The 26,909-nt window shown below is 44.2% G+C and overlaps 1 protein-coding gene across 1 annotated transcript in view; it reads left to right on the top strand.

Annotated features, from left to right (window-relative positions):
• ZBBX (zinc finger B-box domain containing) overlaps positions 1 to 26,909 on the top strand; it is a 508,142-nt gene that overhangs the window by 338,567 nt on the left and 142,666 nt on the right. The gene's annotated exons all lie outside the window — the stretch shown is intronic.

Here is a 26,909-nt window from a genome sequence, read left to right as displayed (position 1 = left end):
AATATTTTTTCAGCTTTCCTGACAATTTGTTCTTGAAAATCCCATCAGTGTAATGTATAATGTGCTAATGGTATGCTGCATTAAATTCTTATCTACTAACCTCATGGTGTTTTATACTAAATATTAGATTTTTCCATTTCCACAGAATTTATTAACAGTATTAGTATATGTTATTACCACTAATTCTATAATAAAACTGTAGAGAGCTATAATTTAAACTTGGAAGCTTGGAAACTTTTATTAGATTGACTGTAATTTTTTATTGAGTTCTAAGCACAAAAATAGCAACTATAACGTATATAGTAGGCTGCCCACCCAGGTGACACACCTTGATATATGCACAATGTCACAGTAACACATGCAGAGTCTAGTACTGATGTATACACAGCTTCCCACTCATCCCCACATAAGCACAGCTACAGACTTACCCTGATATGTGCACAATGTCACAGTAACACATGCACAGCTTCACACTCACACATGCATGTGCTCATCCCCACGTGTACAGCTTCACACTCACACATGCATGTGCTCATCCCCACATATGTACAGCTTCACACTCACACATGCATGTGCTCATCCCCACATATGTACAGCTTCACACTCACACATGCATGTGCTCATCCCCACATATGTACAGCTTCACACTCATACATGCATGTGCTCATCCCCACATATGTACAGCTTCACACTCATACATGCATGGGCTCATCTACACATATGCACAGCTTCATACTCGCGCATGTACAGTCTTGCCTTGATATATGCAAAGCATCGCAGTGACACATGCACAGCTTCACACTAACACATGTACCATCTTGCCTTGATATATACACAGCGTGACAGTGACACATGCACAGCTTCACACTAACACATGTACCATCTTGCCTTGATATATGCACAGCGTCACAGTGACACATGCACAGCTCCACACTAACACATGTACCGTCTTGCCTTGATATATACACAGCGTCACAGTGACACATGCACAGCTTCACACTAACACATGTACCGTCTTGCCTTGATATATACACAGCGTCACAGTGACACATGCACAGCTTCACACTAACACATGTACCATCTTGCCTTGATATATACACAGCGTCACAGTGACACATGCACAGCTTCACACTAACACATGTACCGTCTTGCCTTGATATATACACAGCGTCACAGTGACACATGCACAGCTTCACACTAACACATGTACCATCTTGCCTTGATATATACACAGCGTCACAGTGACACATGCACAGCTCCACACTAACACATGTACCGTCTTGCCTTGATATATACACAGCGTCACAGTGACACATGCACAGCTTCACACTAACACATGTACCGTCTTGCCTTGATATATGCACAGCGTCACAGTGACACATGCACAGCTTCACACTAACACATGTACCGTCTTGCCTTGATATATGCACAGCGTCACAGTGACACATGCACAGCTTCACACTAACACATGTACCGTCTTGCCTTGATATATGCACAGCGTCACAGTGACACATGCACAGCTTCACACTAACACATGTACCATCTTGCCTTGATATATACACAGCGTCACAGTGACACATGCACAGCTTCACACTAACACATGTACCATCTTGCCTTGATATATACACAGCGTGACAGTGACACATGCACAGCTTCACACTAACACATGTACCATCTTGCCTTGATATATACACAGCGTCACAGTGACACATGCACAGCTTCACACTAACACATGTACCATCTTGCCTTGATATATACACAGCGTCACAGTGACACATGCACAGCTTCACACTAACACATGTACCATCTTGCCTTGATATATACACAGCGTCACAGTGACACATGCACAGCTTCACACTAACACATGTACCATCTTGCCTTGATATATACACAGCGTCACAGTGACACATGCACAGCTTCACACTAACACATGTACCGTCTTGCCTTGATATATACACAGCGTCACAGTGACACATGCACAGCTTCACACTAACACATGTACCGTCTTGCCTTGATATATACACAGCGTCACAGTGACACATGCACAGCTTCACACTAACACATGTACCGTCTTGCCTTGATATATACACAGCGTCACAGTGACACATGCACAGCTTCACACTAACACATGTACCGTCTTGCCTTGATATATACACAGCGTCACAGTGACACATGCACAGCTTCACACTAACACATGTACCGTCTTGCCTTGATATAAGCACAGCGTCACAGTGACACATGCACAGCTTCACACTAACACATGTACCATCTTGCCTTGATATATACACAGCGTCACAGTGACACATGCACAGCTTCACACTAACACATGTACCGTCTTGCCTTGATATATACACAGCGTCACAGTGACACATGCACAGCTTCACACTAACACATGTACCGTCTTGCCTTGATGTATACACAGCGTCACAGTGACACATGCACAGCTTCACACTAACACATGTACCGTCTTGCCTTGATATATACACAGCGTCACAGTGACACATGCACAGCTTCACACTAACACATGTACCGTCTTGCCTTGATGTATACACAGCGTCACAGTGACACATGCACAGCTTCACACTAACACATGTACCGTCTTGCCTTGATATATACACAGCGTCACAGTGACACATGCACAGCTTCACACTAACACATGTACCGTCTTGCCTTGATGTATACACAGCGTCACAGTGACACATGCACAGCTTCACACTAACACATGTACCATCTTGCCTTGATGTATACACAGCGTCACAGTGACACATGCACAGCTTCACACTAACACATGTACCATCTTGCCTTGATATATACACAGCGTCACAGTGACACATGCACAGCTTCACACTAACACATGTACAGTCTTGCCTTGATATATACACAGCGTCACAGTGACACATGCACAGCTTCACACTAACACATGTACCATCTTGCCTTGATGTATACACAGCGTCACAGTGACACATGCACAGCTTCACACTAACACATGTACCATCTTGCCTTGATATATACACAGCGTCACAGTGACACATGCACAGCTTCACACTAACACATGTACAGTCTTGCCTTGATATATACACAGCGTCACAGTGACACATGCACAGCTTCACACTCACACATGTACCGTCTTGCCTTGATATATACACAGCGTCACTGTGACACATGCACAGCTTCACACTAACACATGTACCGTCTTGCCTTGATGTATACACAGCGTCACAGTGACACATGCACAGCTTCACACTAACACATGTACCGTCTTGCCTTGATATATACACAGCGTCACAGTGACACATGCACAGCTTCACACTAACACATGTACCGTCTTGCCTTGATGTATACACAGCGTCACAGTGACACATGCACAGCTTCACACTAACACATGTACCGTCTTGCCTTGATATATACACAGCGTCACAGTGACACATGCACAGCTTCACACTAACACATGTACCGTCTTGCCTTGATGTATACACAGCGTCACAGTGACACATGCACAGCTTCACACTAACACATGTACCATCTTGCCTTGATGTATACACAGCGTCACAGTGACACATGCACAGCTTCACACTAACACATGTACCATCTTGCCTTGATATATACACAGCGTCACAGTGACACATGCACAGCTTCACACTAACACATGTACAGTCTTGCCTTGATATATACACAGCGTCACAGTGACACATGCACAGCTTCACACTAACACATGTACCATCTTGCCTTGATGTATACACAGCGTCACAGTGACACATGCACAGCTTCACACTAACACATGTACCATCTTGCCTTGATATATACACAGCGTCACAGTGACACATGCACAGCTTCACACTAACACATGTACAGTCTTGCCTTGATATATACACAGCGTCACAGTGACACATGCACAGCTTCACACTCACACATGTACCGTCTTGCCTTGATATATACACAGCGTCACTGTGACACATGCACAGCTTCACACTAACACATGTACCATCTTGCCTTGATATATGCACAGCGTCACAGTGACACATGCACAGCTTCACACTAACACATGTACCATCTTGCCTTGATATATACACAGCGTCACAGTGACATATGCACAGCTTCACACTAACACATGTACCGTCTTGCCTTGATATATACACAGCGTCACAGTGACACATGCACAGCTTCACACTAACACATGTACCGTCTTGCCTTGATATATACACAGCGTCACAGTGACACATGCACAGCTTCACACTAACACATGTACCGTCTTGCCTTGATATATACACAGCGTCACAGTGACACATGCACAGCTTCACACTAACACATGTACCGTCTTGCCTTGATATATACACAGCGTCACAGTGACACATGCACAGCTTCACACTAACACATGTACCGTCTTGCCTTGATATATACACAGCGTCACAGTGACACATGCACAGCTTCACACTAACACATGTACCGTCTTGCCTTGATATATACACAGCGTCACAGTGACACATGCAAAGCTTCACACTAACACATGTACCATCTTGCCTTGATATATACACAGCGTCACAGTGACACATGCACAGCTTCACACTAACACATATACCATCTTGCCTTGATATATGCACAGCGTCACAGTGACACATGCACAGCTTCACACTAACACATATACCATCTTGCCTTGATATATACACAGCGTCACAGTGACACATGCACAGCTTCACACTAACACATGTACTGTCTTGCCTTGATATATACACAGCGTCACAGTGACACATGCACAGCTTCACACTAACACATGTACCATCTTGCCTTGATATGTGCACAGCGTCACAGTGACACATGCACAGCTTCACACTAACACATGTACCGTCTTGCCTTGATATATACACAGCGTCACAGTGACACATGCACAGCTTCACACTAACACATGTACCATCTTGCCTTGATATATGCACAGCGTTACAGTGACACATGCACAGCTTCACACTAACACATGTACCATCTTGCCTTGATATATACACAGCGTCACAGTGACACATGCACAGCTTCACACTAACACATGTACCATCTTGCCTTGATATATACACAGCGTCACAGTGACACATGCACAGCTTCACACTAACACATGTACCATCTTGCCTTGATATATACACAGCGTCACAGTGACACATGCACAGCTTCACACTAACACATGTACCGTCTTGCCTTGATATATACACAGCGTCACAGTGACACATGCACAGCTTCACACTAACACATGTACCATCTTGCCTTGATATATACACAGCGTCACAGTGACACATGCACAGCTTCACACTAACACATGTACCGTCTTGCCTTGATATATACACAGCGTCACAGTGACACATGCACAGCTTCACACTAACACATGTACCATCTTGCCTTGATATATACACAGCGTCACAGTGACACATGCACAGCTTCACACTAACACATGTACCGTCTTGCCTTGATATATGCACAGCGTCACAGTGACACATGCACAGCTTCACACTAACACATGTACCGTCTTGCCTTGATATATACACAGCGTCACAGTGACACATGCACAGCTTCACACTAACACATGTACCGTCTTGCCTTGATGTATGCACAGCGTCACAGTGACACATGCACAGCTTCACACTAACACATGTACCATCTTGCCTTGATATATACACAGCGTCACAGTGACACATGCACAGCTTCACACTAACACATGTACCGTCTTGCCTTGATATATACACAGCGTCACAGTGACATATGCACAGCTTCACACTCACACATGTACCGTCTTGCCTTGATATATACACAGCGTCACAGTGACACATGCACAGCTTCACACTAACACATGTACCGTCTTGCCTTGATATATACTCAGCGTCACAGTGACACATGCACAGCTTCACACTAACACATGTACAGTCTTGCCTTGATATATTCACAGCGTCACAGTGACACATGCACAGCTTCACACTAACACATGTACCGTCTTGCCTTGATATATACACAGCGTCACAGTGACACATGCACAGCTTCACACTAACACATGTACCGTCTTGCCTTGATATATACACAGCGTCACAGTGACACATGTACCGCCTTGCCTTGATATATACACAGCGTCACAGTGACACATGCACAGCTTCACACTAACACATGTACCATCTTGCCTTGATATATACACAGCGTCACAGTGACACATGCACAGCTTCACACTAACACATGTACCATCTTGCCTTGATATATACACAGCGTCACAGTGACACATGCACAGCTTCACACTAACACATGTACCGTCTTGCCTTGATATATACACAGCGTTACAGTGACACATGCACAGCTTCACACTAACACATGTACCATCTTGCCTTGATATATACACAGCGTCACAGTGACACATGCACAGCTTCACACTAACACATGTACCGTCTTGCCTTGATATATACACAGCGTCACAGTGACATATGCACAGCTTCACACTCACACATGTACCGTCTTGCCTTGATATATGCACAGCGTCACAGTGACACATGCACAGCTTCACACTAACACATGTACAGTCTTGCCTTGATATATGCACAGCGTCACAGTGACACATGCACAGCTTCACACTAACACATGTACCATCTTGCCTTGATATATACACAGCGTCACAGTGACATATGCACAGCTTCACACTAACACATGTACCGTCTTGCCTTGATATATACACAGCGTCACAGTGACATATGCACAGCTTCACACTAACACATGTACCATCTTGCCTTGATATATACACAGCGTCACAGTGACACATGCACAGCTTCACACTAACACATGTACCATCTTGCCTTGATATGTGCACAGCGTCACAGTGACACATGCACAGCTTCACACTAACACATGTACCGTCTTGCCTTGATATATACACAGCGTCACAGTGACACATGCACAGCTTCACACTAACACATGTACCATCTTGCCTTGATATATGCACAGCGTCACAGTGACACATGCACAGCTTCACACTAACACATGTACCATCTTGCCTTGATATATACACAGCGTCACAGTGACACATGCACAGCTTCACACTAACACATGTACCATCTTGCCTTGATATATACACAGCGTCACAGTGACACATGCACAGCTTCACACTAACACATGTACCATCTTGCCTTGATATATACACAGCGTCACAGTGACACATGCACAGCTTCACACTAACACATGTACCGTCTTGCCTTGATATATACACAGCGTCACAGTGACACATGCACAGCTTCACACTAACACATGTACCATCTTGCCTTGATATATACACAGCGTCACAGTGACACATGCACAGCTTCACACTAACACATGTACCGTCTTGCCTTGATATATACACAGCGTCACAGTGACACATGCACAGCTTCACACTAACACATGTACCATCTTGCCTTGATATATACACAGCGTCACAGTGACACATGCACAGCTTCACACTAACACATGTACCGTCTTGCCTTGATATATGCACAGCGTCACAGTGACACATGCACAGCTTCACACTAACACATGTACCGTCTTGCCTTGATATATGCACAGCGTCACAGTGACACATGCACAGCTTCACACTAACACATGTACCGTCTTGCCTTGATATATACACAGCGTCACAGTGACACATGCACAGCTTCACACTAACACATGTACCGTCTTGCCTTGATGTATGCACAGCGTCACAGTGACACATGCACAGCTTCACACTAACACATGTACCATCTTGCCTTGATATATACACAGCGTCACAGTGACACATGCACAGCTTCACACTAACACATGTACCGTCTTGCCTTGATATATACACAGCGTCACAGTGACATATGCACAGCTTCACACTCACACATGTACCGTCTTGCCTTGATATATACACAGCGTCACAGTGACACATGCACAGCTTCACACTAACACATGTACAGTCTTGCCTTGATATATTCACAGCGTCACAGTGACACATGCACAGCTTCACACTAACACATGTACCGTCTTGCCTTGATATATACACAGCGTCACAGTGGACACATGCACAGCTTCACACTAACACATGTACCGTCTTGCCTTGATATATACACAGCGTCACAGTGACACATGTACCCGCCTTGCCTTGATATATACACAGCGTCACAGTGACACATGCACAGCTTCACACTAACACATGTACCGTCTTGCCTTGATATATACACAGCGTCACAGTGACACATGCACAGCTTCACACTAACAATGTACCATCTTGCCTTGATATATGCACAGCGTCACAGTGACACATGCACAGCTTCACACTAACACATGTACCATCTTGCCTTGATATATACACAGCGTCACAGTGACAAATGCACAGCTTCACACTAACACATGTACCGTCTTGCCTTGATATATACACAGCGTCACAGTGACATATGCACAGCTTCACACTAACACATGTACCGTCTTGCCTTGATATATACAACAGCGTCACAGTGACACATGCACAGCTTCACACTAACACATGTACCGTCTTGCCTTGATATATACACAGCGTCACAGTGACACATGCACAGCTTCACACTAACACATGTACCGTCTTGCCTTGATATATACACAGCGTCACAGTGACACATGCACAGCTTCACACTAACACATGTACCGTCTTGCCTTGATATATACACAGCGTCACAGTGACACATGCACAGCTTCACACTAACACATGTACCGTCTTGCCTTGATATATACACAGCGTCACAGTGACACATGCAAAGCTTCACACTAACACATGTACCATCTTGCCTTGTATATACACAGCGTCACAGTGACACATGCACAGCTTCACACTAACACATATACCTTCTTGCCTTGATATATTCACAGCGTCACAGTGACACATGCACAGCTTCACACTAACACATATACCATCTTGCCTTGATATATACACAGCGTCACAGTGACACATGCACAGCTTCACACTAACACATGTACCGTCTTGCCTTGATATATACACAGCGTCACAGTGAAACATGCACAGCTTCACACTAACACATGTACCATCTTGCCTTGATATGTGCACAGCGTCACAGTGACACATGCACAGCTTCACACTAACACATGTACCGTCTTGCCTTGATATATACACAGCGTCACAGTGACACATGCACAGCTTCACACTAACACATGTACCGTCTTGCCTTGATATATGCACAGCGTTACAGTGACACATGCACAGCTTCACACTAACACATGTACCATCTTGCCTTGATATATACACAGCGTCACAGTGACACATGCACAGCTTCACACTAACACATGTACCATCTTGCCTTGATATATACACAGCGTCACAGTGACACATGCACAGCTTCACACTCACACATGTACCGTCTTGCCTTGATATATACACAGCGTCACAGTGACACATGCACAGCTTCACACTAACACATGTACCGTCTTGCCTTGATATATACACAGCGTCACAGTGACACATGCACAGCTTCACACTAACACATGTACCGTCTTGCCTTGATATATACACAGCGTCACAGTGACACATGCACAGCTTCACACTAACACATGTACAGTCTTGCCTTGATATATTCACAGCGTCACAGTGACACATGCACAGCTTCACACTAACACATGTACCGTCTTGCCTTGATATATACACAGCGTCACAGTGACACATGCACAGCTTCACACTAACACATGTACCGTCTTGCCTTGATATATACACAGCGTCACAGTGACACATGTACCGCCTTGCCTTGATATATACACAGCGTCACAGTGACACATGCACAGCTTCACACTAACACATGTACCATCTTGCCTTGATATATACACAGCGTCACAGTGACACATGCACAGCTTCACACTAACACATGTACCATCTTGCCTTGATATATACACAGCGTCACAGTGACACATGCACAGCTTCACACTAACACATGTACCGTCTTGCCTTGATATATACACAGCGTTACAGTGACACATGCACAGCTTCACACTAACACATGTACCATCTTGCCTTGATATATACACAGCGTCACAGTGACACATGCACAGCTTCACACTAACACATGTACCGTCTTGCCTTGATATATACACAGCGTCACAGTGACATATGCACAGCTTCACACTCACACATGTACCAGTCTTGCCTTGATATATGCACAGCGTCACAGTGACACATGCACAGCTTCACACTAACACATGTACAGTCTTGCCTTGATATATGCACAGCGTCACAGTGACACATGCACAGCTTCACACTAACACATGTACCATCTTGCCTTGATATATACACAGCGTCACAGTGACACATGCACAGCTTCACACTAACACATGTACCGTCTTGCCTTGATAATATACACAGCGTCACAGTGACATATGCACAGCTTCACACTAACACATGTACCATCTTGCCTTGATATATACACAGCGTCACAGTGACACATGCACAGCTTCACACTAACACATGTACCATCTTGCCTTGATATGTGCACAGCGTCACAGTGACACATGCACAGCTTCACACTAACACATGTACCGTCTTGCCTTGATATATACACAGCGTCACAGTGACACATGCACAGCTTCACACTAACACATGTACCATCTTGCCTTGATATATGCACAGCGTTACAGTGACACATGCACAGCTTCACACTAACACATGTACCATCTTGCCTTGATATATACACAGCGTCACAGTGACACATGCACAGCTTCACACTAACACATGTACCATCTTGCCTTGATATATACACAGCGTCACAGTGACACATGCACAGCTTCACACTCACACATGTACCATCTTGCCTTGATATATACACAGCGTCACAGTGACACATGCACAGCTTCACACTAACACATGTACCGTCTTGCCTTGATATATACACAGCGTCACAGTGACACATGCACAGCTTCACACTAACACATGTACCATCTTGCCTTGATATATACACAGCGTCACAGTGACACATGCACAGCTTCACACTAACACATGTACCGTCTTGCCTTGATATATACACAGCGTCACAGTGACACATGCACAGCTTCACACTAACACATGTACCATCTTGCCTTGATATATACACAGCGTCACAGTGACACATGCACAGCTTCACACTAACACATGTACCGTCTTGCCTTGATATATGCACAGCGTCACAGTGACACATGCACAGCTTCACACTAACACATGTACCGTCTTGCCTTGATATATGCACAGCGTCACAGTGACACATGCACAGCTTCACACTAACACATGTACCGTCTTGCCTTGATATATACACAGCGTCACAGTGACACATGCACAGCTTCACACTAACACATGTACCGTCTTGCCTTGATGTATGCACAGCGTCACAGTGACACATGCACAGCTTCACACTAACACATGTACCATCTTGCCTTGATATATACACAGCGTCACAGTGACACATGCACAGCTTCACACTAACACATGTACCGTCTTGCCTTGATATATACACAGCGTCACAGTGACATATGCACAGCTTCACACTCACACATGTACCGTCTTGCCTTGATATATACACAGCGTCACAGTGACACATGCACAGCTTCACACTAACACATGTACAGTCTTGCCTTGATATATTCACAGCGTCACAGTGACACATGCACAGCTTCACACTAACACATGTACCGTCTTGCCTTGATATATACACAGCGTCACAGTGACACATGCACAGCTTCACACTAACACATGTACCGTCTTGCCTTGATATATACACAGCGTCACAGTGACACATGTACCGCCTTGCCTTGATATATACACAGCGTCACAGTGACACATGCACAGCTTCACACTAACACATGTACCGTCTTGCCTTGATATATACACAGCGTCACAGTGACACATGCACAGCTTCACACTAACACATGTACCATCTTGCCTTGATATATACACAGCGTCACAGTGACACATGCACAGCTTCACACTAACACATGTACCATCTTGCCTTGATATATACACAGCGTCACAGTGACACATGCACAGCTTCACACTAACACATGTACCGTCTTGCCTTGATATATACACAGCGTACAGTGACACATGCACAGCTTCACACTAACACATGTACCATCTTGCCTTGATATATACACAGCGTCACAGTGACACATGCACAGCTTCACACTAACACATGTACCGTCTTGCCTTGATATATACACAGCGTCACAGTGACACATGCACAGCTTCACACTAACACATGTACCGTCTTGCCTTGATGTATACACAGCGTCACAGTGACACATGCACAGCTTCACACTAACACATGTACCGTCTTGCCTTGATATATACACAGCGTCACAGTGACACATGCACAGCTTCACACTAACACATGTACCGTCTTGCCTTGATATATACACAGCGTCACAGTGACACATGCACAGCTTCACACTAACACATGTACCGTCTTGCCTTGATATATACACAGCGTCACAGTGACACATGCACAGCTTCACACTAACACATGTACCGTCTTGCCTTGATTTATACACAGCGTCACAGTGACACATGCACAGCTTCACACTAACACATGTACCATCTTGCCTTGATGTATACACAGCGTCACAGTGACACATGCACAGCTTCACACTAACACATGTACCATCTTGCCTTGATATATACACAGCGTCACAGTGACACATGCACAGCTTCACACTAACACATGTACCAGTCTTGCCTTGATATATACACAGCGTCACAGTGACACATGCACAGCTTCACACTAACACATGTACCATCTTGCCTTGATATATACACAGCGTCACAGTGACACATGCACAGCTTCACACTCACACATGTACCGTCTTGCCTTGATATATACACAGCGTCACAGTGACACATGCACAGCTTCACACTAACACATGTACCGTCTTGCCTTGATATATACACAGCGTCACAGTGACACATGCACAGCTTCACACTAACACATGTACCGTCTTGCCTTGATATATACACAGCGTCACAGTGACACATGCACAGCTTCACACTAACACATGTACAGTCTTGCCTTGATATATTCACAGCGTCACAGTGACACATGCACAGCTTCACACTAACACATGTACCCGACTTGCCTTGATATATACACAGCGTCACAGTGACACATGCACAGCTTCACACTAACACATGTACCGTCTTGCCTTGATATATACACAGCGTCACAGTGACACATCAGCTTCACACTAACACATGTCCTTGCCTTGATATATACACAGCGTCACAGTGACACATGCACAGCTTCACACTAACACATGTACCGTCTTGCCTTGATATATACACAGCGTCACAGTGACACATGCACAGCTTCACACTAACACATGTACCGTCTTGCCTTGATATATACACAGCGTCACAGTGACACATGTACCGCCTTGCCTTGATATATACACAGCGTCACAGTGACACATGCACAGCTTCACACTAACACATGTACCATCTTGCCTTGATATATACACAGCGTCACAGTGACACATGCACAGCTTCACACTAACACATGTACCGTCTTGCCTTGATATATACACAGCGTCACAGTGACACATGCACAGCTTCACACTAACACATGTACCATCTTGCCTTGATATATACACAGCGTCACAGTGACACATGCACAGCTTCACACTAACACATGTACCGTCTTGCCTTGATATATACACAGCGTCACAGTGACATATGCACAGCTTCACACTCACACATGTACCGTCTTGCCTTGATATATGCACAGCGTCACAGTGACACATGCACAGCTTCACACTAACACATGTACAGTCTTGCCTTGATATATGCACAGCGTCACAGTGACACATGCACAGCTTCACACTAACACATGTACCATCTTGCCTTGATATATACACAGCGTCACAGTGACATATGCACAGCTTCACACTAACACATGTACCGTCTTGCCTTGATATATACACAGCGTCACAGTGACATATGCACAGCTTCACACTAACACATGTACCATCTTGCCTTGATATATACACAGCGTCACAGTGACACATGCACAGCTTCACACTAACACATGTACCATCTTGCCTTGATATGTGCACAGCGTCACAGTGACACATGCACAGCTTCACACTAACACATGTACCGTCTTGCCTTGATATATACACAGCGTCACAGTGACACATGCACAGCTTCACACTAACACATGTACCATCTTGCCTTGATATATGCACAGCGTTACAGTGACACATGCACAGCTTCACACTAACACATGTACCATCTTGCCTTGATATATACACAGCGTCACAGTGACACATGCACAGCTTCACACTAACACATGTACCATCTTGCCTTGATATATACACAGCGTCACAGTGACACATGCACAGCTTCACACTAACACATGTACCATCTTGCCTTGATATATACACAGCGTCACAGTGACACATGCACAGCTTCACACTAACACATGTACCGTCTTGCCTTGATATATACACAGCGTCACAGTGACACATGCACAGCTTCACACTAACACATGTACCATCTTGCCTTGATATATACACAGCGTCACAGTGACACATGCACAGCTTCACACTAACACATGTACCGTCTTGCCTTGATATATACACAGCGTCACAGTGACACATGCACAGCTTCACACTAACACATGTACCATCTTGCCTTGATATATACACAGCGTCACAGTGACACATGCACAGCTTCACACTAACACATGTACCGTCTTGCCTTGATATATGCACAGCGTCACAGTGACACATGCACAGCTTCACACTAACACATGTACCGTCTTGCCTTGATATATGCACAGCGTCACAGTGACACATGCACAGCTTCACACTAACACATGTACCGTCTTGCCTTGATATATACACAGCGTCACAGTGACACATGCACAGCTTCACACTAACACATGTACCGTCTTGCCTTGATGTATGCACAGCGTCACAGTGACACATGCACAGCTTCACACTAACACATGTACCATCTTGCCTTGATATATACACAGCGTCACAGTGACACATGCACAGCTTCACACTAACACATGTACCGTCTTGCCTTGATATATACACAGCGTCACAGTGACATATGCACAGCTTCACACTCACACATGTACCGTCTTGCCTTGATATATACACAGCGTCACAGTGACACATGCACAGCTTCACACTAACACATGTACAGTCTTGCCTTGATATATTCACAGCGTCACAGTGACACATGCACAGCTTCACACTAACACATGTACCGTCTTGCCTTGATATATACACAGCGTCACAGTGACACATGCACAGCTTCACACTAACACATGTACCGTCTTGCCTTGATATATACACAGCGTCACAGTGACACATGTACCGCCTTGCCTTGATATATACACAGCGTCACAGTGACACATGCACAGCTTCACACTAACACATGTACCGTCTTGCCTTGATAAATACACAGCGTCACAGTGACACATGCACAGCTTCACACTAACACATGTACCGTCTTGCCTTGATATATACACAGCGTCACAGTGACACATGCACAGCTTCACACTAACACATGTACCGTCTTGCCTTGATATATACACAGCGTCACAGTGACACATGCACAGCTTCACACTAACACATGTACCATTTTGCCTTGATATATACACAGCGTCACAGTGACACATGCACAGCTTCACACTAACACATGTACCGTCTTGCCTTGATATATACACAGCGTTACAGTGACACATGCACAGCTTCACACTAACGCATGTACCATCTTGCCTTGATATATACACAGCGTCACAGTGACACATGCACAGCTTCACACTAACACATGTACCGTCTTGCCTTGATATATACACAGCGTCACAGTGACATATGCACAGCTTCACACTCACACATGTACCGTCTTGCCTTGATATATGCACAGCGTCACAGTGACACATGCACAGCTTCACACTAACACATGTACAGTCTTGCCTTGATATATGCACAGCGTCACAGTGACACATGCACAGCTTCACACTAACACATGTACCATCTTGCCTTGATATATACACAGCGTCACAGTGACATATGCACAGCTTCACACTAACACATGTACCGTCTTGCCTTGATATATACACAGCGTCACAGTGACACATGCACAGCTTCACACTAACACATGTACCGTCTTGCCTTGATATATACACAGCGTCACAGTGACACATGCACAGCTTCACACTAACACATGTACAGTCTTGCCTTGATATATACACAGCGTCACAGTGACACATGCACAGCTTCACACTAACACATGTACCATCTTGCCTTGATATATACACAGCGTCACAGTGACACATGCACAGCTTCACACTAACACATGTACCGTCTTGCCTTGATATATACACAGCGTCACAGTGACACATGCACAGCTTCACACTAACACATGTACCGTCTTGCCTTGATATATACACAGCGTCACAGTGACACATGCACAGCTTCACACTAACACATGTACCATCTTGCCTTGATATATACACAGCGTCACAGTGACACATGCACAGCTTCACACTAACACATGTACCGTCTTGCTTTGATATATGCACAGCGTCACAGTGACACATGCACAGCTTCACACTCACACATGTACCGTCTTGCCTTGATATATACACAGCGTCACAGTGACACATGCACAGCTTCACACTAACACATGTACCGTCTTGCCTTGATATATACACAGCGTCACAGTGACACATGCACAGCTTCACACTAACACATGTACCGTCTTGCCTTGATATATACACAGCGTCACAGTGACACATGCACAGCTTCACACTAACACATGTACCGTCTTGCCTTGATATATACACAGCGTCACAGTGACACATGCACAGCTTCACACTAACACATGTACCGTCTTGCCTTGATATATACACAGCGTCACAGTGACACATGCACAGCTTCACACTAACACATGTACCGTCTTGCCTTGATGTATGCACAGCGTCACAGTGACACATGCACAGCTTCACACTAACACATGTACCGTCTTGCCTTGATATATGCACAGCGTCACAGTGACACATGCACAGCTTCACACTAACACATGTACCGTCTTGCCTTGATATATACACAGCGTCACAGTGACACATGCACAGCTTCACACTAACACATGTACCGTCTTGCCTTGATATATACACAGCGTCACAGTGACATATGCACAGCTTCACACTAACACATGTACCGTCTTGCCTTGATATATACACAGCGTCACAGTGACACATGCACAGCTTCACACTAACACATGTACCATCTTGCCTTGATATATACACAGCGTCACAGTGACACATGCACAGCTTCACACTAACACATATACCATCTTGCCTCATACCTCCCAACATTTCAAAATTCAAAAGAGGGACCCCCCCTCCCCCTGCGACAAAAAAATAAAAGGGGCGGGGCTTAAAAAAACATAACACCAAAGTAATATAAATAAAATTATAAATAAAGTCACATCTTTTAATACTCTTAGGCAGCAAATCAAACACAAGCTCAAACCACTGGTATAGCTATGTGAGCTCTGTGTTTAATGAACCTTTGCAGAGACAGTGCTAAATATTTTTATCTTAATTGGACATTTAATAAAAGATTCTTTAAAACTGTTCTCTGCATTCCCCATTAATATTCCAGATTCTGGACTTAAAAGTTAGCAAAAAAGCACAGTAACACACTACATAGCATACACTTACACATGCAGATACACACACACACACACACACACACACACACTTATACAAACAGATACACACACACACTGCACAGCATACACTTATACATGCAGATACACACATACACTTATACATGCAGATACACACATACACTTATACATGCAGATACACACACACACACTACACAGCATACACTTATACAAACAGATACACACACACACACACACTGCACAGCATACACTTATACATGCAGATACACACATACACTTATACATGCAGATACACACATACACTTATACATGCAGATACACACACACACACTACACAGCATACACTTATACAAACAGATACACACACACACACACTGCACAGCATACACTTATACATGCAGATACACACATACACTTATACATGCAGATACACACACACTACACAGCATACACTTATACATGCAGATACACACACACACTTATACAATCAGATACACACACTACACAGCATACACTTATACATGCAGATACACACACGCACTACATAGAATACACTTATACATGCAGATACACAATTATACATACAGATACACACACACTACATAGCATACACTTATACATACAGATACACACAGTACACAGCATACACTTATACATACAGATACACACACACTACATAGCATACACTTATACATACAGATACACACAGTACACAGCATACACTTATACATGCAGATACACACAGTACATAGCATACACTTATACATACAGATACACACAGTACATAGCATACACTTATACATGCAGATACACACAGTACATAGCATACACTTATACATACAGATACACACAGTACACAGCATACACTTATACATACAGATACACACAGTACATAGCATACACTTATACATACAGATACACACAGTACATAGCATACACTTATACATGCAGATACACACACATACACACTTATAGATACAGATAGACACACACTACATCATATATGGGTATCTGTAACTCATTGTATGAGGTCCTGGGGTTGGCAAGCACATAAACTGGCAGTCTGAGGCTGCCACTGTCCGTTACCCTGGTGTTGCCTGAAGGCATGTAAGTATTATCACCAGGGGTTAGACGTCATCTCTACCAGGGGTTAGAGGTCACCATTACCTGTGGTCATAGGGTATACAGCCTTCTTACTCCTACTTAACCCACACACCATTCATTTTCTACAAGGAATCTAACAGGTATATAACCCTGGGAGAGAAAATCCAGCTGCTTCTGAGTATGGGCCCAATAGAACTTTAAAAAAAAAAAAAAATCGGGACAGATCCCTAAAATCAGGACAGTTGGGAGGTATGTAATGCCTTGATATATGCACAGCGACACATGCACATGCATGGGCTCATCCTCACATATGCACAGCTTCATACTCACGCATGTACAGTCTGGTCCTGATATATGCACAGCGACACATGCACAGCTTCACACTTACATGCATGGGCTCATCCTTACATATGCACAGCTTCATACTCACGCATGTACAGTCTGGTCCTGATATATGCACAGCGACACATGCACATGCATGGGCTCATCCTCACATATGCACAGCTTCATACTCACGCATGTACAGTCTGGTCCTGATATATGCACAGCTTCACACTTACATGCATGGGCTCATCCTCACATATGCACAGCTTCATACTCACGCATGTACAGTCTGGTCCTGATATATGCACAGCTTCATACTCACGCATGTACAGTCTGGTCCTGATATATGCACAGCTTCATACTCACGCATGTACAGTCTGGTCCTGATATATGCACAGCTTCATACTCACGCATGTACAGTCTGGTCCTGATATATGCACAGATTCACACATTCCTTATTAAGTGCTAAGTATAAAACTAGCAACTATTATGTGTATTGTATGCTTCCTACCCAGCTTCCTAATAATTTCACAGCTTTACATTGACACATGCACAGCTTCACACTCGCTCATGTACAATCTTGCCCTGATATATGCACAACGTCACAGTGACACATGCACAGCTTCACACTCGCTCATGTACAATCTTGCCCTGATATATGCACAACGTCACAGTGACACACGCACAGTCTATTTCTGATGTATGCACAGCTTTACACTCACACATTCATGGGCTCATTCCCACATATGCACAACTTCATACTCACCCAAGTATAATATAGACAAGATATATACATAGTGTCACATTGACTCGTGCACAGCCTCTCTTTGACACGTGTACAGATTCACACTCATGCATGCACAGTCTTGCTCAGTTATATACACAGTGACACATGCACACTTAAGCCCTGATATATTGATGTATGTACAGCTTTACACATACACATGCATGTTCTCATCTCCACATATGCACAACATCATACTCATGCATGCACAGTCTTGCCCTGAACATTGTCACAGTGACACATGCATAGCTTCACAGACTCACCCTGATGTATGCACAACCTTGCAGTGACACTTGCACACCTTCAACCACAAATATACTCAGCCTTACAATGACACATGCATGGTCTAGTTCTGACATATGCACAGCTTTACATGTACTAGCCTGCCCAAACATATGCATAACCTCTAAATGATATATGCACAACATTGCCCTGGCATTTGCACAGCTTCACACTAATATATGGGTGCCATTTTCCATGCACAATTCATCCTGACAAAAGCACAGCTTCACAGTAAAAGTTGCATAGCCTCTTTCCATATCCTGCATAGCTTCACAGTGATCTATGCACACCATTGCCCTGACATTTGTACAGTTTCACACTGATACATGTGAGCAATTTTATATGGACAGCTTTACAGTAACAGATGCACAGTCTCTTCTTTGACACGTACACTGCCTTACCCTGGCATACACATAGTTCCAGCTGAACATAAGCATAGCCTTAAGTCAGTGTACCCTTACAATGTAACGCAGAAACAGACGTTGTTGCGTACCCATACACTGTCACACAGAAGCCCACGCTGTTGCGTAACCATTCACGGTGACACAGAAGCCCACGTTGTTGTGTACCCATACACTGTCACACAGAAGCCCACACTGTTGCGTACCCATACACTGTCACACAGAAGCCTGTGCTGTTGCGTACCCATACAATGTGACACAGAAACCCACACTGTTGCGTATACATACACAGGCACACAGAAACCCTTGCTATTGCATACCTATATACTGTCATACAGAAGCCTACGCTTTTGTATACTCATACACAGTCATACAGAAGACAATGCTGTTGGATACTCATACACAGTAACACAGAAGCCCACGCTGTTGTGTACCCATAAACAGACAGAAGCCCATGGTCTCAGGTACCCATACACTGCCATACAGAAGACAATGCTGTTGGGTACTCCTAAACATTAACACAAAAGCCCACGGGGTTGCATACCCATACACTGTCACACACAAGCCCACTCTGTTGCGTACTCGCACACTGTCACACACAAGCCCACATTGTTGCGTACTCATACACTGTTACACACAAGCACACACTGTTGCATACCCTTACACAGTCACTTAGAAGCCCACACTGTTGCGTATCCTTACACAGTCAAACAGAAGACCACAGTCTGACATAACCCATACACTGTCATACAGAAGACAATGCTGTTGGGTATTCATACACAGTAACAGAAAAGCCCACAGTTTTGCATACCCATACGCTGTCACACAGAAGCCCACACTGTTATGTACTCACACACTGTCACACACAAGCCCACGCTGTTGCATACTCATACACTGTTACACACAAGCCCACACTGTTGCGTACATAGCAAGAAGAGCGGCAGGCACTACAACAAGACCCGGTTATTTTAAAATCCAAAAAATGCTTTATTTAGAACAAATTAAAGAGGCAGACAGACATGGCAGGTATGGTGGACAGAAAGTCTGACACGTTTCATGCCCCCTATCGGCACTTACGCGTGAGTCTATGAGTAAGCGCTGATAGTGTATGTGAAACGCGTCACTCTCTGTCCACCATACCTGTCTGTCCACCAAAATGTACAGAAGCCCCCACTGTTGCATACCCATACACTGTCACACAGAATCCCACGCTGTTGCGCAACCATTCACAGCCACACAGAAGCCCATGGTTTTGCTTACCCATATAGAGTCATACAGAAACCCAGACTTTTGCGCACCCATTCACTGTCACACAGAAGCCCACAGTCTTGTGAGCCCATTTACAGTCACGCAGAAGCTCATGCTCACTCTTGCGTATATATACAATGTCACACACAGTAGCCCACGGTCTTGTTTACCCATACACTGTCACACAGAAGCCTACACTGTTGTATACCCATACACAGTCACACAGAAGCCCTCACTCTTGCGTACCCTTACACAGTCACACAGAAGCCCACAGTCTCACGTACCCATACATTGTGAAACAGAAGCCCATGCTGTTGCATACTCATACACTGTGATACAGAAGCCCTTTAGAATGTGCTTCTACCATAATCAGATATTTTTTATTTTTCAAGATACGATGAGTCCACGGATTTCATCCTTACTTATGGGATATCGCCTCCTGGCCAGCAGGAGGAGGCAAAGAGCTCCACAGCAGAGCTGTATAAATAGCTCCTCCCTTCCCTCCCAACCCAGTCATTCTCTTTGCCTGTGTTAGTGATAGGAAGAGGCAAAGTGAGGTGTTAGTTATAGATTCTTCAATCAAGTGTGTATTATTTTTTAAAGTAGTGCCACTGAGTGCTACTTTGTGCTAGGGTGTAGCCTAGACCAGATCACTCTCTTCAGTAAAAAGAGAAGCATTTGGTGGCTTTAAGGCAATAGGAACTGGTGGGACATAATTCTCACTGCACCTCCTATACATATATGCTGCCCTACTATAGATAGCCTAAGCACTTTTTACTCAGGCTGATATTTGTCCACAGGGCTATGGGAGGAAGAGGACCTCTGAAAACCTGCTGGACTGCCATGCTGTCGCACAGCATTCAAGGTAAGTGCTAACTTTTTTACTCTGGGTCTGAAGCACACCGAGGATTCAGGTCAGAAAAAGTATAGCACCTTAATGGGACATAGATCTCCTACTTACAGTTATGGGAGGATTTTTTGACCGCTTGCAGAGGCACTGGGGCTTAGGAGAGTGGCTTAAGGGTTTTTTTTAATTTGAAAAGAAAACCTGAGGATAATGCCTTTTATCTCTAAGGGCTGAACCGTTTAGGATGTTAATTTTGTTTTTGTATTTTTTTCAACTGGCTCACTTCAGTTGTATGTGCCGTTTATGTTATCCCCCAGGTTCAGTGTGTAATCTCCCAGCAGTCTATTTCATGTAGTAATGGCTACCGGGAGAGCAGGTATATTACGCCCACGAAGGGCGGGTGTTAGTTTTCGTGCCGTTTTTTTTGTTACAGCAGCGCAATTTCCAGTCCCCTTTTTGCTTCAGGCTCTGGGACGTGATTATCACGCCCACGAAGGGCGGAGCTACGTTGGGTCTTAGACTGGGCTTGCTCTTTCGGTTACTCGGAGTTAGAGCAGTTTTCTGACTGGGGCTCTCTCACACGTACAATGCGTACTTATTTAGTTAAGCATGTGGGTCCGGATAGCGCTACAGCTGCGTTCTGGACCTGTTTTACTATCGGTCATACGTTTTTCTAAAAGTACGTACATGATTGTTTTTCTCTGTTGTGGGGCTCACAAACTGAAAACATTTGCTCAGCTCACAAGCATAATAAATAAATAGGTTGCTGTTTATAATACAGAGACAGCACTCAACGATAATAAAAAAGAGGTTGCTGTTTATAATTAAAAAGACAGTAATGTTTTTGCCTGTTAATTCTTTATTAAAAGATGTTCAAGGTTTATTTACTTAATCCATCTTTTGTGTCTTAGGATGGGACAAGTACACACAATTAATGAGTTACTTTTTTATATTTAAAGCAACAGTAACAGTATCAGTTTTTATCTGTTAATCTTTATTTAAAGATGTTCAATGTTTATTTACTTATTCCATCTTTCGTGTCTTCGGATGGGACAAGTACACAATTAATGAGTTAATTTTTATATTTAAAGCGACAGTAACAGTTTTTATCTGTCAGTCTTAATTTAAAGATGTTCAATGTTTATTTGCTTGCTCCATCATTTGTGTCTTAGGATGGAACAAGAACACACAACGGATGAGTTATGTTTTATTTTAAAGAGACAGTAACATTTGTGTTGATTTAAAAAGAAAATTTAGAACATTCTCCTACTAATGGGAGTCTTTTGACTTTGGTCATTCTATGCCACATAATTCTCCTTCAGTATCCCACATAATGTTATGGCCCACATGCAGTGCCCTGCACTTCCTCTTGCTCTTATGTTGCATTTCTTACATGATTGTTTTTTGCAACAAGGCAGTATGCATTATTAGAGGAATTAATTTCCCTCAGTAGGGGTGATAGATTTAATAGTTGCTATCCCAGCTGTTTCTTCCCTATTACAGGAAAGAGGAAGATACTTCGGGATTATCTGATAGTGAATCCTCAGGCTCAGTTGATAAAAACCTCCATTTGTTACTTTAGGAGGTTTTTAGCTGTCAGGGGCGACCGCGACTCTGCTGGTGTTCTCTAGTGCGTCCAGTAGGTTATTAAGGAATGGAAGGAACGCTTTCATTATAGAAAAAAAAAGGGAAAAAACCCTCTCGGCAGATTCCTGCCTTCAAGATTATCTGCAGACCAGATAAAAAGAGAGATATTCTTACGTTGCGTAGAGGATCTCTCTGACAGGGGAATGATCGTTCCAGCGCAGGAACCGGGCCAGGGTTTTTCCTCAGTTCTGTTTGTGGTTTACCAAGAAAGAGGGAACCTTCAGACCAATCTTGGACCTCCAGAGTCTAAGACAAATTTCTCAGAGTTCCGTCTTTCAAGATGGAAACTATACGTTACATGTTACCACTGATTCAAGAAGGTCAGTTCAGGACCACAGTGGACCTAAAGGTCGCATGCCTACATGTTCCCATTCACGGGGACCATTACAAATTTCTTAGGTTTGCATTCTTAGCAAACACTTTCCTTTCGGCCTGGCCACTGCTCCAAAAATGTTTCCACAGGTGCTGGGATCTCTTCTGTCGGTTCTTCGACCGCAGGGCATTGGAGTGGCGCCTTATCTGGACGACATTCTAATTCAAGCGCCATCATTTAAACAAGCCAGATCCCATACCAACCTGGTATTTTCCTTCCTGTGTACTCATGGGTGGCAGTTAAATCTGGTAAAAAAGGCTCCTTGTTTCCGAGTACAAGGGTAACCTTTATAGGGACCATAATAGATTCCCTGTCGATGAAAATTTTTCTGACAAAGGTCAGGAAAACAATGTGGTTACATACCTGTCATGCCCTTCAGTCCACTCTCCAGCCTTCGGTGGCTCAATGTATGGAGGTAATAGGGCTGCTGGTGGCGACAATGGATTTCATCCCTTTTGCTCGGTTCCATCTCAGACCTCTACAGCTTAATTAATTGGTTTCCAGTCAGACAATATAACTTCTGTGGTTTACATCAATCATCAGGGGGGAACAAGAAGTTCCCTAGCGATGACGGACGTATCCAGAATATTTCAATGGGCGGAGATCCATTCTTGTTGCCTGTCAGCAATCTACATTCCAGGAGGAGAGGCAGATTTCTTGGGCAGACAGACGTTCCATCCAGGGGAGTTGGAACTCCATCCGGAGGTGTTTTCCGAGCTGATCCTCAAGTGGGGACAGCCGGAGTTGGATTTGATGGCATCTCGAAGGAATGCCAAACTTCCGAGATACGGGTTAAGATCCAGGGACCCTCAGGCGGAATTAATAGACGCTCTGGCGGTTCCTTGGAACATCAATCTAGCATACCTGTTTCCTCTATTTGCACTTCTTCATCGGGTAGTTGCCCGACTCAATCAGGGGAGGGCGTCGGTGATACTCATGGCACCGGCATGGCTTCGGAGAATTTGGTATGCTGTCCTGATAGACATGGCATCTCTACCACCTTGGAGACTAACGTTAAGAAAAGGACCTTCTCGCTCAGGGACCTTTCCTTCATCCAATTATAGCTTCTCTGAAGCTGACTGTGTGGAGATTGAACGCTTAATTTTATCCAAGCCTGGGTTCTCTTATCCGGTCATAGAGACCTTGATTCAGGCTCGTAAGCCTGTACCTTGAAAAATCTACCATAAGATTTGGCATAGGTACTTTTATTGGTGTGAATCCAGGGGCTCCTCTTGGAGTAGAGTTCAGATTCATAGAGTTTTGTCTTTTCTCCAGGAAGGTCTGGAGAAGGGTTTCTCTGCTGGTTCCCTAAAGGGTCAAATTTAGTTTCTATCCATTTTTGTTTCACGAACGTCTAGCAGGTGTAACAGATGTTCAATCTTATTGTCAGGCCTGTGTTCAAACCAGTTACTCCTCCATGGAGTCTTCTAGTTTTCAAAGTTTTTCAAGGGGCTCAGTTTGAGCCTATGCATTCCTTAGATATCAAGTTGCTATCTTGGAAAGTTCTTTTTCTGGTTGCTATTTTTTCTGCGCGAAGAGTCTCAGTACTCTAGGCGCTACAATGCGACTCTACATACCTTATTTTCCATTCCGATAAGGTAGTGTTTTAGAACAAACTATCACCTAGATTTAGAGTTTTGCGTTAGAAGGGTGCGTTAGCTATGCGTGGTTTTTTCCCCCCGCACCTTTTAAACAATGCTGGTATTTAGAGTTCTCTGAAGGGCTGCGTTAGGCTCCAAAAAGGGAGCGTACAGGCATATTTACCGCCACTTCAACTCTCAATACCAGCGTTGCTTACGGACACGGCCAGCTTCAAAAACGTGCTCGTGCACGATTCCCCCATAGGAAACAATGGGGCAGTTTGAGCTGAAAAAAAACCTAACCCCTGCAAAAAAGCAGCGTTCAGCTCCTAACGCAGCCCCATTGTTTCCTATGGGGAAACACTTCCTAAGTCTGCACCTAACACCCTAACATGAACCCCGAGTCTAAACACCCCTAACCTTACACTTATAAACCCCTAATCTGCCGCCCCCGCTATCGCTGACCCCCTGCATTAAACTTTTAACCCCTAATCTGCCGCTCCGGACACCGCCGCAACCTACATTATAGCTATGTACCCCTAATCTGCTGCCCCTAACATCGCCGACCTCTATATTATATTTATTAACCCCTAATCTGCCGCCCCAAACGTCGCCGCTACCTTACCTACACTTATTAACCCCTAATCTGCCGACCGGACCTCGCCG

Source organism: Bombina bombina, chromosome 4 (assembly GCF_027579735.1).
Source record: "Bombina bombina isolate aBomBom1 chromosome 4, aBomBom1.pri, whole genome shotgun sequence".
NCBI lineage: Eukaryota > Metazoa > Chordata > Amphibia > Anura > Bombinatoridae > Bombina > Bombina bombina.
The sequence above is the reverse complement of the archived record's forward strand: the minus strand, read 5'-3'. Positions and strand labels throughout refer to the sequence as shown.